Source organism: Euprymna scolopes, chromosome 12, assembly GCF_053919585.1.
Source record: "Euprymna scolopes isolate OS-2025 chromosome 12, ASM5391958v1, whole genome shotgun sequence".
Classification (NCBI taxonomy): domain Eukaryota; kingdom Metazoa; phylum Mollusca; class Cephalopoda; order Sepiida; family Sepiolidae; genus Euprymna; species Euprymna scolopes.
In genome coordinates, this window is record NC_136493.1 from 130,367,785 (window position 1) to 130,380,167 (window position 12,383).

Genomic DNA, 12,383 nt, shown 5'->3' on the forward strand with positions numbered 1-12,383 from the left:
ACTCCCAGCGTAATTTGTATACTGATAGGTTTTTGAATTTTTTCCCTAGATTATTATTGATTTTCTGAAAAAAATATGAAAAAAATCATTATTTCAACATTTGAAAGGGGTGCTCACATTTTAGTTACAACGTTCTGGTAAATCAGTCACCCATTTTGTAACCAATAAAAACGCGGGTAAAACCATAGAAAGTAAAAATGACATGAGCCTACCGACCGCATTTGTTAGTCAGAAATATTTTTGTTTCTCAAAAAAAAAAAAACAGATAGAATGAACATGACTTTTTTTATTGTTTTTTATGAAAATAAAGTTTCGAGTTTTGGGGGAGGGGTTAACTTATTTAGTTTTTGGGGTTTATACATATAGATTCGAAAAAGTTGTCAAAAAACAAATATATAACAAATAAATGTTATCAGAGGCAAGATAAGTTAATTTTCAACCTAACTGGATATGTTTTTAGTGTTTTTATTTAATGTAGCATGTTTTTTTTTTAATTTTTGTAAGTATTATAAATTTCACTAACATGCTGGAGAAATGTTTCATAATTTCCCATCCCGTTGTCAATTTTCATATCGTACGCCTCTCGGTACATTGCTTCGTCAACATGGGACCATTTCATATCTCCCGAAGACACTTCCGTATTAAAAAAAAAAAAAAAAAAAAATGTGTGATTGATTTACCAGAACATTGTAACTAAAAAGTGAGCACCCTTTCAAATGTCGAAATTTTTTTTTTTCATAATCTGGTTAATTAGTGTCCAATCAATAATAATCCAGTGAAAAAAATTCAAAAAGCCTATCAGGATAGAGATTACGCATGGGGGTGATGGTTGTACAACTCTGCCCAGAATAGGTACAAAGCATACTCCCTTCCCCATGCTAAGAATGGCTTTCTAAATAATAACATTATTTCAGCACGAATCAATAACTGCACTAGCACCAAATTAAAATATGAAAAAGTAAAACTGGCAACCTGATAATTTTAGGTGCTTATTCAGAATTACACTTATTTAAAAAAAAAAAATGCAGAAAAATCTTTATGATGTACCTACTGGTCATGGAATGAAGAGTCATATTCCAAAAATTACATAAATTCATCAAGTAGCTTTGTTTGTTTTTTTTTCTAAAAAATAAAAATTTACGATTTTTAGCGATTTTACCACTAAACTGTATCGAACATAAGGCTAATTGTGACCTTAACACTACGAACCGAGTTGTCTCCCTATTATCTATTTCATAAAATTTCATTATGGCTGACGAAAATACTGGAAGTTCGGAACATTGAAATTAGGCAAAGTCAATCTGTAGGAGTGAACCTAAGTGACCTCAGGCCACATACTACTACCATGAAGAAAAGACATTGTTTCTTTAATCCTCTCTTTCTCTAAAAGAACTCAGCTAACCAAGATACCCAAAAATCTATTCTCTTTTCTCTTCTGCTGTTGCTGCTCGCTCACCCACACACACACTCACACTCTCTCTCTCTCTCTCTCTCTCTCTCTCTCTCTCTCTCTCTCTCTCTCTCTCTCTTTGACCAATGATTGACCTAAAAAGGATTGGACAGTCAGTCTCCAGGCTTCTACGTTTCTACGTTGTCACACGTGTCCTGCGAAGAGCAGACACAGAATTCTAAAAGTATGTAAAAACTAAGAAAATAAAATATTCCTCTCAAGCTAATATTTGTATCCACTTTGTCAGTTATAACAACCAATAAACAAATATTACAATGGTGACCCAACAAAAAGGACATTACAACCTCAAGAAACAAACTAATTTTACCCAGGACTGAAAGGAAAGAAACATTTTTTGGAGTTTTCAGGAAAATTACAAGTAACTGTTATTTCACGTCACAAACGTTTTCAAAGAGAACCTTCGACGTAAGTAAAACAAACTATATGTTTTTTCCACCTTTCTTCGGTTAAAAGAAAAAATACTAGAATATATTTTTACATACACAAAAAAAAAATTTTTAAATGGAAGAAGCCTCCTTACAACAAATTACAATAAAACCGCCGGAATTCATGGAAACAGCAGTGAATGGCTGGTTTTCCATTCTGGAAGCGCAATTCCATCTGCGGAACATTACAAATTCGACAACAAAATTTTATACGGTCATATCAGCTCTGCCTGCAGAGATGGTAACAAAAATACCGCTTCATATTTTAAACGAAAAGAACTATGAGGAACTGAAATGCTCCTTAATTGAAACGAATGAAAGAACGAAGCCTGAGTTGCTAGACAAGTTAATGTCTACAAACACAATAACAGGCCGTCCATCAGCATATTTACAGGAGATGCTCTCTATAGCAAAAAGGATAGGCGTCGGCGAAGAAATTGTACTCCATAAATTTCTTCAGCCCTTACCTGCAACAATTAGCGGACGAATTAATGCCCTTATTAAATAACATGAACGGAACAGCAATAGCAGAAGAGAAAAGGGAATAGATTTTGGGGTATCTTGGTTAGTTGAGTTCTTTTAGAGAAAGAGAGGATTAAAGAAACAATGTCTTTTCTTCATGGTAGTGGTGTGTGGGGTGAGGTCACTTAGGTTCACTCCTACAAATCTAACCAATACGATGACTTGCAAAAATGGCTCACAAAAATTTTACCCCTCCTTGTAGAAAACTGCCCAGTTGAGGGTGAAGGAATTAATGTTTTTTGGCCAAATTTTCGATATTTGTCGTCTGACACATCGGGCTTCAAAATAATACTGATCTCGTGAAAATCTGTCGCCTCTGTCGAAAGTTTTAGGCAGACATACATACATACATACAGACATACAGACATACATGATGATGATGATGATTGCAACGTCTTGTCAGACGAGTGCCACTCCCTCAGACACTTAAAATCAATGAGCCCAAAAATGACTTTTTCTTTTAGTCCTACTGGTGTATTCAAGCAGGCATGATACTGAAGATGGTCATTAAGATCAATTATTACATGCTTCCAGCATTTCAAGCCTCCATGCATCACAACTTTTCCATCGCCACAGAACCACTTTTATAGACAAATGCCCGAGGGAGTATCTATACACAGATGATGTTACAGAGTCTTAGCTTTGTACGACAGCAAAGTCTCTCTCTCGGTTCAAAATGTTGAGATCCAGAAACAAGCAAGAGCAAGATAGCCAGCAACAAGTTAAATTGCAGACCAGCTTAATGCGGGTACTGGTCTCCCGCTTTATGGCTTTTTAAATCAGAGGTTTGCTTCTCCTAGAAAGGTTGCCTTCACCATGGCTTACAGGAGTCCTCTCCACCCCAACACACACATACACACACGGTGCTAGTTGGCCGTTGACCCTGAAAAACGGTTCATTCGCCCTTTGGAAGGTCTTGTTTTTAATCCTTCAGGGGGACTAGCCACCCTCCTCACCAAACAAGTCTGGTGGGGGTACCAGTTTAGTCGCCGGTGACCCGACCATGAGGCAGGTAGTACTGGGTTACATGGTACCAGTAGCATATGACATGACATGACCAGACATACATACATACATACATACATATATACATACATACATGATGGCAGCAAATTCGTTTCAAACATTGCCATTACTTGATATAGCACAAAAAAAAGGTATACAGAAACACAAAAACATTCAGTGATGGGCTGCACGAAGGTGGCTTTTAAGCTCCGCCAAACTCTGACATTCCTTGGCACACATTGTGTAGACATGTGTGCCACTAGCAGCACGTTCTTGATGTTCTCTTCTATGTATAATCAAATCCCACTTCAAACCACCTGCTGTTTTGTATGTCCGCCCGCAGTTGACACAGGTTAGCTCTGGCAACACAAGACTGCTTTGTGGCCCACTGCGCCGATGAGTAGTCTGGTGGCTCATCAGCCCAGCTCTGCTCAAACATAATCTCCCGCACACCTCACAGTTCAGCAACAAAAAAGAAAGCGCGGCAACTTTTTTTTTTATTTTTATTTAATTAAAAACTAAATGTTATGGTGAGATTTTTTAAAAATTAGTCTTTAACCTTAAAAAATACAAAGACTGAAACTCTTCAATAAAACAAGGACGAAACTTTTAAAGCTGCGTTTACAATTCCTCTACAACTATCGTTGCATTTTCATTTTTTGTAATCTTAAAAACTCGATGTTGGTGTTATTAATATTATATAGCTATGGGCAATTTAATGGCTGCTTCGGTAGGGGAGCATGATTTTTAACGCCGGTTAATCATAATATTTTAAAAAATTTTTGATTACTTTTTTATTGTATTTGAAAGATTATAGTTTAAAGTTAATTTCGCCTAGAAAAAAAGTGTGTGAAATAAAAAATACATGGAATAATTTTATCTCAAATCTGAAAAACCTTACATCTCATGTAAAAATTCATTATGACAAAAATCGCGTTTACATTTTTCTGGCATTATTTCCAAGTTAAATATTAAGTTAAAGTCTTAAGATAATGAATTAATACAATAAATGTACTTTACTTTTGCTAAAAAAAAAAAGTAATAATTATCCAAAAATGTGACACTGGTAGGAACAAGACTTATTTGTCATATAAAAAAAATCTGGTGGCAAAATTCAAATATGTATGAAAGGACAAATTAGACATAATTTATTTCTTTATTTAACATTATTCTGGCATACCGAGCGACTTCTTTTCTTTTTTCTTTTTTTTTTTTTTTTGAATCGCAGACCCTCCTTCCTTCATTTAAAAATGCATAAAAGTTAATTAAATTCCTTAATTATACTACTGACAATTTATTCATTGAAAAAAAAAGTTAGCACCATTATTTATTAATATTAATACATAATTACAATTGGTTAAGAAAACAATTCATAATTATTGAAAAAATTACACACTAAAAAAATACAGACTTAAGTTAAACTTTATCAGAATGTTTACGTGAAGTTTAAAGTTGATAAAACAAACAGGCGGGTAGTTGAAGAGAGGAGGAGGGTGGGAAAAACAAACTGGTTTTCTTTTTAAGTCTGTGCATCCGTACTTACCGACATGAACATTCGTATAATTTTGACCATTTTTTAATTTAATTATTTTTCTATGTTCCTATTTTGAAATTTCATTTACGTTGATGATTATACGTTCATGCGTGCAATGGAAATATTAGAATCTTACATGTAAAGATTACGTTAAAAATGTAAGTGTAAAAAAAGTAGAAATAATTTTTGCAATTATAATTTTTTGTGTGAAAATATTAAATAAACAATGCTTAATTCAATGATAATATTGGTAGTTCGAGAAATTAATTTTTCTTCGAGTTATATCCATTTCGTTAAACGAACTTTAGGGGCTTTTTACGTAATGTTCTTGTAAAGATTATTTTATTTTTATGTTACAAATTACGATGTTTTATTTACATTAAAAAAAAGCAAAAATAAATTCTTGCGCTTTTTATTTACTACTGAAAACCATAACTTTAGTAAAGGTATTTTTTGTTTAAACAAAATAATACATTTTCACTAAGATTTAAATAAGAATAACTAGTTCATTATATTCCACAATGATTATTTGATAAATACTGAAAATTTCATTAAAATTGGTTAATTTCCTGATTTTTGGTGATTTTTTTAAGTAAAGGGAAGGGTCAAAATGTTTATACATTTTGAGCATCGGCATTCATTTTGCCCGTACCTAATATTATAAGCTTAGTTGCAGTAAAAAAAAAAAAAAAAAAAAAGTCGCCACAGCTTTCTTTTTTTTAATGTTTTGATTAAATAAAAGTATATCGTCGCATTTAGCGTCCTAAATTATGAGATGAAAAAAAATGAACGAATCTTTTAGTAAAAGAGAGTTGTCTCCCTCTGCGCAGGAAACTACCGTAAATCAGTGCCGATTTATCAGTATCACTTGTGTCAAATGCTGGCGTTACATTCAGTCATCACATATCTGTACGAATTTGACAAAATACCACGTTACTTAACCCTTATCACTTGTTAACAAAATATAAAATAAATACGTTTAGGATTTCTAGTTAAGATCAAAACTATTTACAATAATAGATCATCACACAAAAGTACTACAGAAATAAATCTAATATTAAATCGAAGGGGCGCAACTTTGGAAAATTACCTCCCTTATATTTAAAACTGATTATGAGCAAGACACGAAATTACAGAAGCACGATAATAATGACGAACATAATCTATCTATATATCTATAATAGTATGTGTGTGTGTGTGTGCGTGCGTGCGTGCGTGCGTGCGTGCGTGCGTGTGTGTGTGTGCGTGCGTGCGTGCGTGCGTGTGTGTGCATTTCCTTACCAAACTACTCTGTCAATTTTTAGTCTACAGACTCAAGATTTGACATAAGGGTAATCGTGAAGAAAGAGAGAGCCTGTTTCCTCCGGCTGACTATAGGTGGCGTTCCTTACTGTCTGTCCACCCAGTTACGGAAGCACAAAATGTATATAATGGCACCCTTGAAATAAAAATGAATGTTTTTGTTATATTTTAATTTTAAACATGTTTTTTTTTTTCAAACATATTTATGTTTTTTCTTGTTTGTTTTTGCAAACAAAGTTAAGTTTTATTTTTCCAAACATTATCGGCAGCTCCTGTTACTCTCGCTTCTTCTAATTTGTCCCTCAGTCCTCATTTTTTAATGAGTGATTTTTCTGACAAAGGGAGAAGAAAAAGCTGTTTTCTAGGTTGGCAGTATTTTGTGCGAACAGTTGGCTGAGATGGCGGAAATTTTCTGTTTCTATGTCTATCATTGTAGCCATGTCACTAGTAAGGGTGCTGGAGGTAAACGTTTTGTCTGGGCTGACGTTATCCGCCTGATAGTCAGGGATTAACCACTAAGGAGGCTGTCCTATCAGCAGGTGCAAAGTACTGGGGCTGCTGTATTGCCATTTGGTGAATGGATTCTGGACCATGCAGTAGCTTCTGGTGGGGCCTCTCGATGCCATACTAGTGGGTAATTGTTACGGCTTTACCTTATCATTAGCTACAAATAAAAATAAAAAAAATTCTTCGTTTCTTTTTCTCTCTTAATTTCCCCTCTCTGTCCTGCTCTAAGTAAATCTGACGACCTAGTCCACAAATTTCAAAATTTCATCATGACAAGTTTCAAGAAAAAATACACGATTAAACCCGGTTCTCCAATTTCCAACGTAGACCCCTACTACCATGTCTCCTTCTCCAACATCAGGGGTCTACGTTCTAACCCAATTACAGGAGACTAAACCAGACCTTTTATTTTTAAGTGAAACTGGCATTGGACAGGCTATTTCCCTAGAAGAGTTCGCAATTAAAGGATACTCTAACTTAACCTCTAAATCTGACCCCCAAGATCGCCATGGGCATGGAATTTGTGCCTATATTAAAGATAGCTTTCCATGTGGTAGGGACATCTCCAGGGAAGATCCTAACTTACCCTATATGTGCTTCCGGGTTGCTTTAGCTTTTTATTTACTCTCTATCGCCCCCACAACAGCGGAGTTACTATATTTAAAAGCATATCTGAGAAAATTGACCAAGTCCTATCTGCTTATCCTTCAGCTAACATTCACGTATGTGGAGACTTCAATGTTCACAACGTCGAATGGTTGACCCACTCAAACAAGACCGATGATGAGGGGAGGTTCTGTCATGATTTCTCCATTGCCTATGACCTCACTCAGATTGTTCAGGAACCCACCCGTGTGCCCGACAATGACGGCCAGTATGCGAGCCTACAAGACCTTTTTCTCACAACTTGCCCTGAACTATGTTCAGTTTCTGTTCTGTCGCCTCTTGGATCTTCCGACCACTCTGTTGTATCAATTAAGATAAAAATGAAATGTAATAAGTCCCCAGACGTACCTCTCCATCGTACAGTATATCGATACACTAAGGCTGACTGGGATGGCTTCCGTACATTTATAACTGATCTACCTCTGCATTCCATATTTAAAAAGGATGTGTCCTCTATAGTATTAGACCTGACGGAATGGTTAATTGTAGGTATTGATCATTTCATACCCTCAAAAAAGTTTCAGCAAAAACCTAACAGCCAGCCATGGTTCTCTCCAGAATGTGCTGCTGCCATTGCGCACAGAAATCACTTTTTCAACTGTTTCCAACGTAATAGATGTATGAAAACTAAAACCACTTTCAGGACTGCCAGCAACCATTGTAAGAAAGTAATAAAGAGCGCAAGATGGTTGTATGCTCAATCTGTTAAGTCCAAAGTAGCTGAGCAGCGGCTTGGTTCCCACCAGTTTTGGCAAATAGCAAACAGAATTCTGAACAGAAGTGTGCGCTCCATTCCAACTATCATCAATGGACCTGAGGTAATCTCGTCAGCATCAGACAAAGTCAAACTCTTTGTCAAGAACTTTGCAGCTAATTCTACCTTTTGCGATCAAGGCCGCCAACCCCCAATATTTCCTCCTGTATCAGAAAACACACTATGTGATATACGTATATCTGTATGTGATGTTGCCAAGCTAATCAAAAACCTTGATTCCAGTAAAGCAACTGGCCCGGACGGTATTCCAATTATAGTACTCAAAAAACTTCAACCTGAACTAGCGCCCATACTTACAAAACTATTTAAACGTTGTCTTAAGGAGAATAGTTTCCCATCTCCCTGGAAAATTTCATCTGTATGCCCTGTATTTAAGAATTCAGGTGATCGCTCATCCCCCTCTCAGTACAGGCCAATAAGTCTCCTGTGCGTCATGAGTAAGTTGCTGGAATCTGTGTTAAATACAGAAGTAATCAACCATCTCAACAAAAATAACCTTCTTAGTGACACTCAATATGGTTTCCGTTCTGCTAGATCTACGGCAGATGTGCTTACAGTTATATCTCATAGGATTAGCAAATCTCTCGACGGAGGCAACCTTTCTAGGGCAATTGCTCTTGACATATCTAAGGCCTTTGATAGGGTATGGCATAAAGGTTTACTTCATAAGATCTCTAGCTATGGTATAGCTGGAAATGTCTTCTCAATTATTAAATCATTTCTTTCTGATAGGTTCATAAGAGTAGTAGTTGAGGGGCAAAAATCAGAAGCCCACAGTATTAATGCTGGTGTCCCTCAGGGGTCCATCCTGGGCCCAACTCTTTTCCTGATCTACATTAATGATCTTCCAAATCACATCCTTACATCATTTGTAGACATTTATGCTGACGACACTACCATTTATGGTAGCACATCTAAGACAGTAAACGACCAAGTTCTCTCCAATTCTCTCTCCTCTGATCTTGAGCATGTAGTACAATGGGGAAAGGAGTGGCTGGTTACTTTTAATGCATCTAAAACCAAGCTTCTCTCTTTACATCATCAACATTCTGATCCACATCTGGCATCAATTGAAATGAATGGCTCTCGTCTTCAGGAGGCCTCAAGTTTTGACAAGCTTCTGGGCTTGACCATTACTCCTAATCTTAAATGGAACACGTACATCAAATCTGTTGCCAAGGCCGCTGGAAAAATGGTGGGATCTTTCTATCGATCCAGTAGATATCTCACTGCTGATGCAATTCTCTATCTATATAAGAGCCAGGTACGTCCAAGGATGGAATACTGTTGCCACATCTGGGCAGGAGCTGCTAGAAAGGACTTGTCCTGCCTTGATAGAGTTCAAAATAGACTTCGTAGCCTCGTAGGAGATGTCCTTTTCTCTTCCTTGCAACCTGTATCTCACAGAAGAGATGTTGCGAGTTTGTCTCTGATGTATCGTTATTTTCATGGAAAGTGTTCGACTGAGCTTCAATCTATGGTCCCCCCTCGCAAAACTTTCACAAAAAACACTCGTCTAGCTGTAAACACTATCAATAATTCCCCCCACTCTTTATCTGTGCCTAAACCTAAACGTAGATTCCATGAACAAAGCTTTTTTATTAGAACTGCACGCTTGTGGAATTGTCTTCCGTTTTCCTGCTTTCCGGCTGACTACAATATGGTTGTGTTCAAGTCTAACGTAAATAAGTTCTTGATGAGTCGTTCCATATAAGTTATAAAATTTACCAAATTTTCATTACTAATGATTATTATATTGTCCAATTTCTACTGTACACTCTTTAACCCTTATCCTTGAGTGGCCTCTTGGCCTTAATAATGAGTTGATACCTATGAAAAAAAAAAAAAAAGAAAAAGTCCAATGTGAACAAGTTCTAATTGAATCGTCCCCCTAAGTAATCCAAATTACAAAATTCCCACTGTTTACTATGCTAAAATCACAATGACTAATGTATACCTATTAACCCTTATCCTCGAGTGGCCTCTGGGCCTTGATAAGTGGTGACACCCTTGTAAAAAAAAAAAAAAAAAAAAAACATTTACATTTTGTTGCTTGTTTATTTTCAAACATTTACGTTTTTTTTGTTTTTTGTTTACGTTTTTTTTTGTTTATACGTTTGTTTGTTTTTTGTTTTTACGTTTTTTTTTTTGTTTTTTTTTTTGCAAGCATAAACTAAATGTTTTTGCTATATTTTTCTTTTTGAAAAGTTTGCTTATGCAGTTATTGTACCGCGCTACTTTTTTTAATAGTAGTTTCAAGTAAGATTCAGGTTTTACTATATCCTTTTTCAAATATATACATAAATACACGCGGAAAAGTGCAGAAAAATTAAGAAAAAAGGGGGGGGGGCATAAAAAAAGATAAAAGAAAAAACGTTAATTTTTTTTTTTAAATACTCGCGTAAAAACGGTTGTACCCATAAATATGTTTAAAAGAAAAATATAGCAAAAACATTTAGTTTATGCTTGCAAAAAAACAAAAAACAACGTAAAAACAAAAAAAAACATAAATGTTTGGAAAAATAAAATTTAAATATGTTTGCAAAAACAAAAAAAAACGTAAATATATTTGAAAAAAAAAACTTAAATATGTTTGCAAAAAAAAACAAAAAAAAACATGTTTAAAATTAAAATATAGCAAAAACATTTATTTTTATTTCAAGGGTGCCATTATATACATTTTGTGCTTCTGTAACTGGGTGGACAGACAGTAATGTCACCTATAGTCAAACGGAGGAAACAGGCTTTCTCTTTCTTCACGATTACCCACATAAGAACTATTGAGATTTGGGAAAATCTTTTTAATCGGATTTCGGCCAAAAAATTGGTTTTCAAGGGGTCAAAGTTCAATGATTTGACCTTTGAAAACTCTACCAAACTCCTCCGCCAATTTTAAGTCTAAACACTTGGCATTTTTGATATAGGTTACTTGGACATGGATCAAACTTTTTAATTTGATTTGGGCCCAAAACAATAAATGTTAAGGGGTCAAAATTCGGGTCAAAGTTTTAAAAAATTTGACCTCTGCGGTCTATACTAAATTACTCAGCCAGTTTTTTGTCTAAACATTTGAAATTTTACATAAAGTGTATTCAGACATAGAACAAGCTTTTTAATCGGTTTTTGGCCGAAATTTTGGCTGCCAAGAAGTCAAAGTTCAAAAGATTTGACTTTTGCGGTCTTCAGTAAACTATTCATCCATTTTTGGGTCTAAACATTTGAAATTTTACATAAAGGATATTCAGACATGCAATAGGCTTTTTAATCAGTTTTTGGGCGAAATTTTGGCTGCCAAGAGGTCAAAGTTGAAAGAGTTGTCCTTTGCAGACTCTACTAAAATCCTCCTCCAATTTTGTGTCTAAACACTTGAAATTTTAGATGTAGGTTACCTGGACATTAGTCAAACTTTTAATATATATATATATATATATATATATATATATATATATATATATATATATATATATATATGCACATAAAGTTATGAACAGTACATAGGGCCCGAGCAAAGCCGGCTGAACTGCTAGTACAGTACATAAAATACAATATTTTATTTTAAAAAAATACAAGGTAAAAATTTTATTTTAAAAAAATACAAGGTAAAAAATTTTCACGTCATTTTAAAAATACATTTTTTTTTTTTTTTTTGCTTTTAGAATTCAGGCTTTTCATTTTTCATTTTTTTTTTTTTCTGCAAGGCGTTAAGATTAAGTCCTATATTTTATTAGCATGCAATGAAAACCGCCGTACGAAAAGAAAAACAAGAACAACAAAAGGATTTATTCAGTTACCATTTGGCATAGGTGGAAAAAAGTTGGACAGTGTTCAAGTGAAGAAAGAAATAAAAAGTTCTTTGGAATGTTGAAAGTTTGTCAGCAGTTCTCTTCAGGCGAAGATAGTTGTGGGCGTGGATAGAAAAGAGTGAGCGTGACATCTTTTCTCGCTGCCTTGTGATTCCCATTTCCCCAAAACGCTAAAGTAGTTCTACAGAGGACCAGTGTGTAACCAAATCACCTAACAGGGACATTCCTCCGCGAGAGAAAATAAGTTTTTATTTATGACTCCTACATGTCTTCAAATAATTTAATAATTTGAAGATATGTACGAGTCATCCATTTTAATAATTATTATTAGAATGGACAAAGCGGAGTGCTCTTTTGTTGTTTTTGTTTTGTT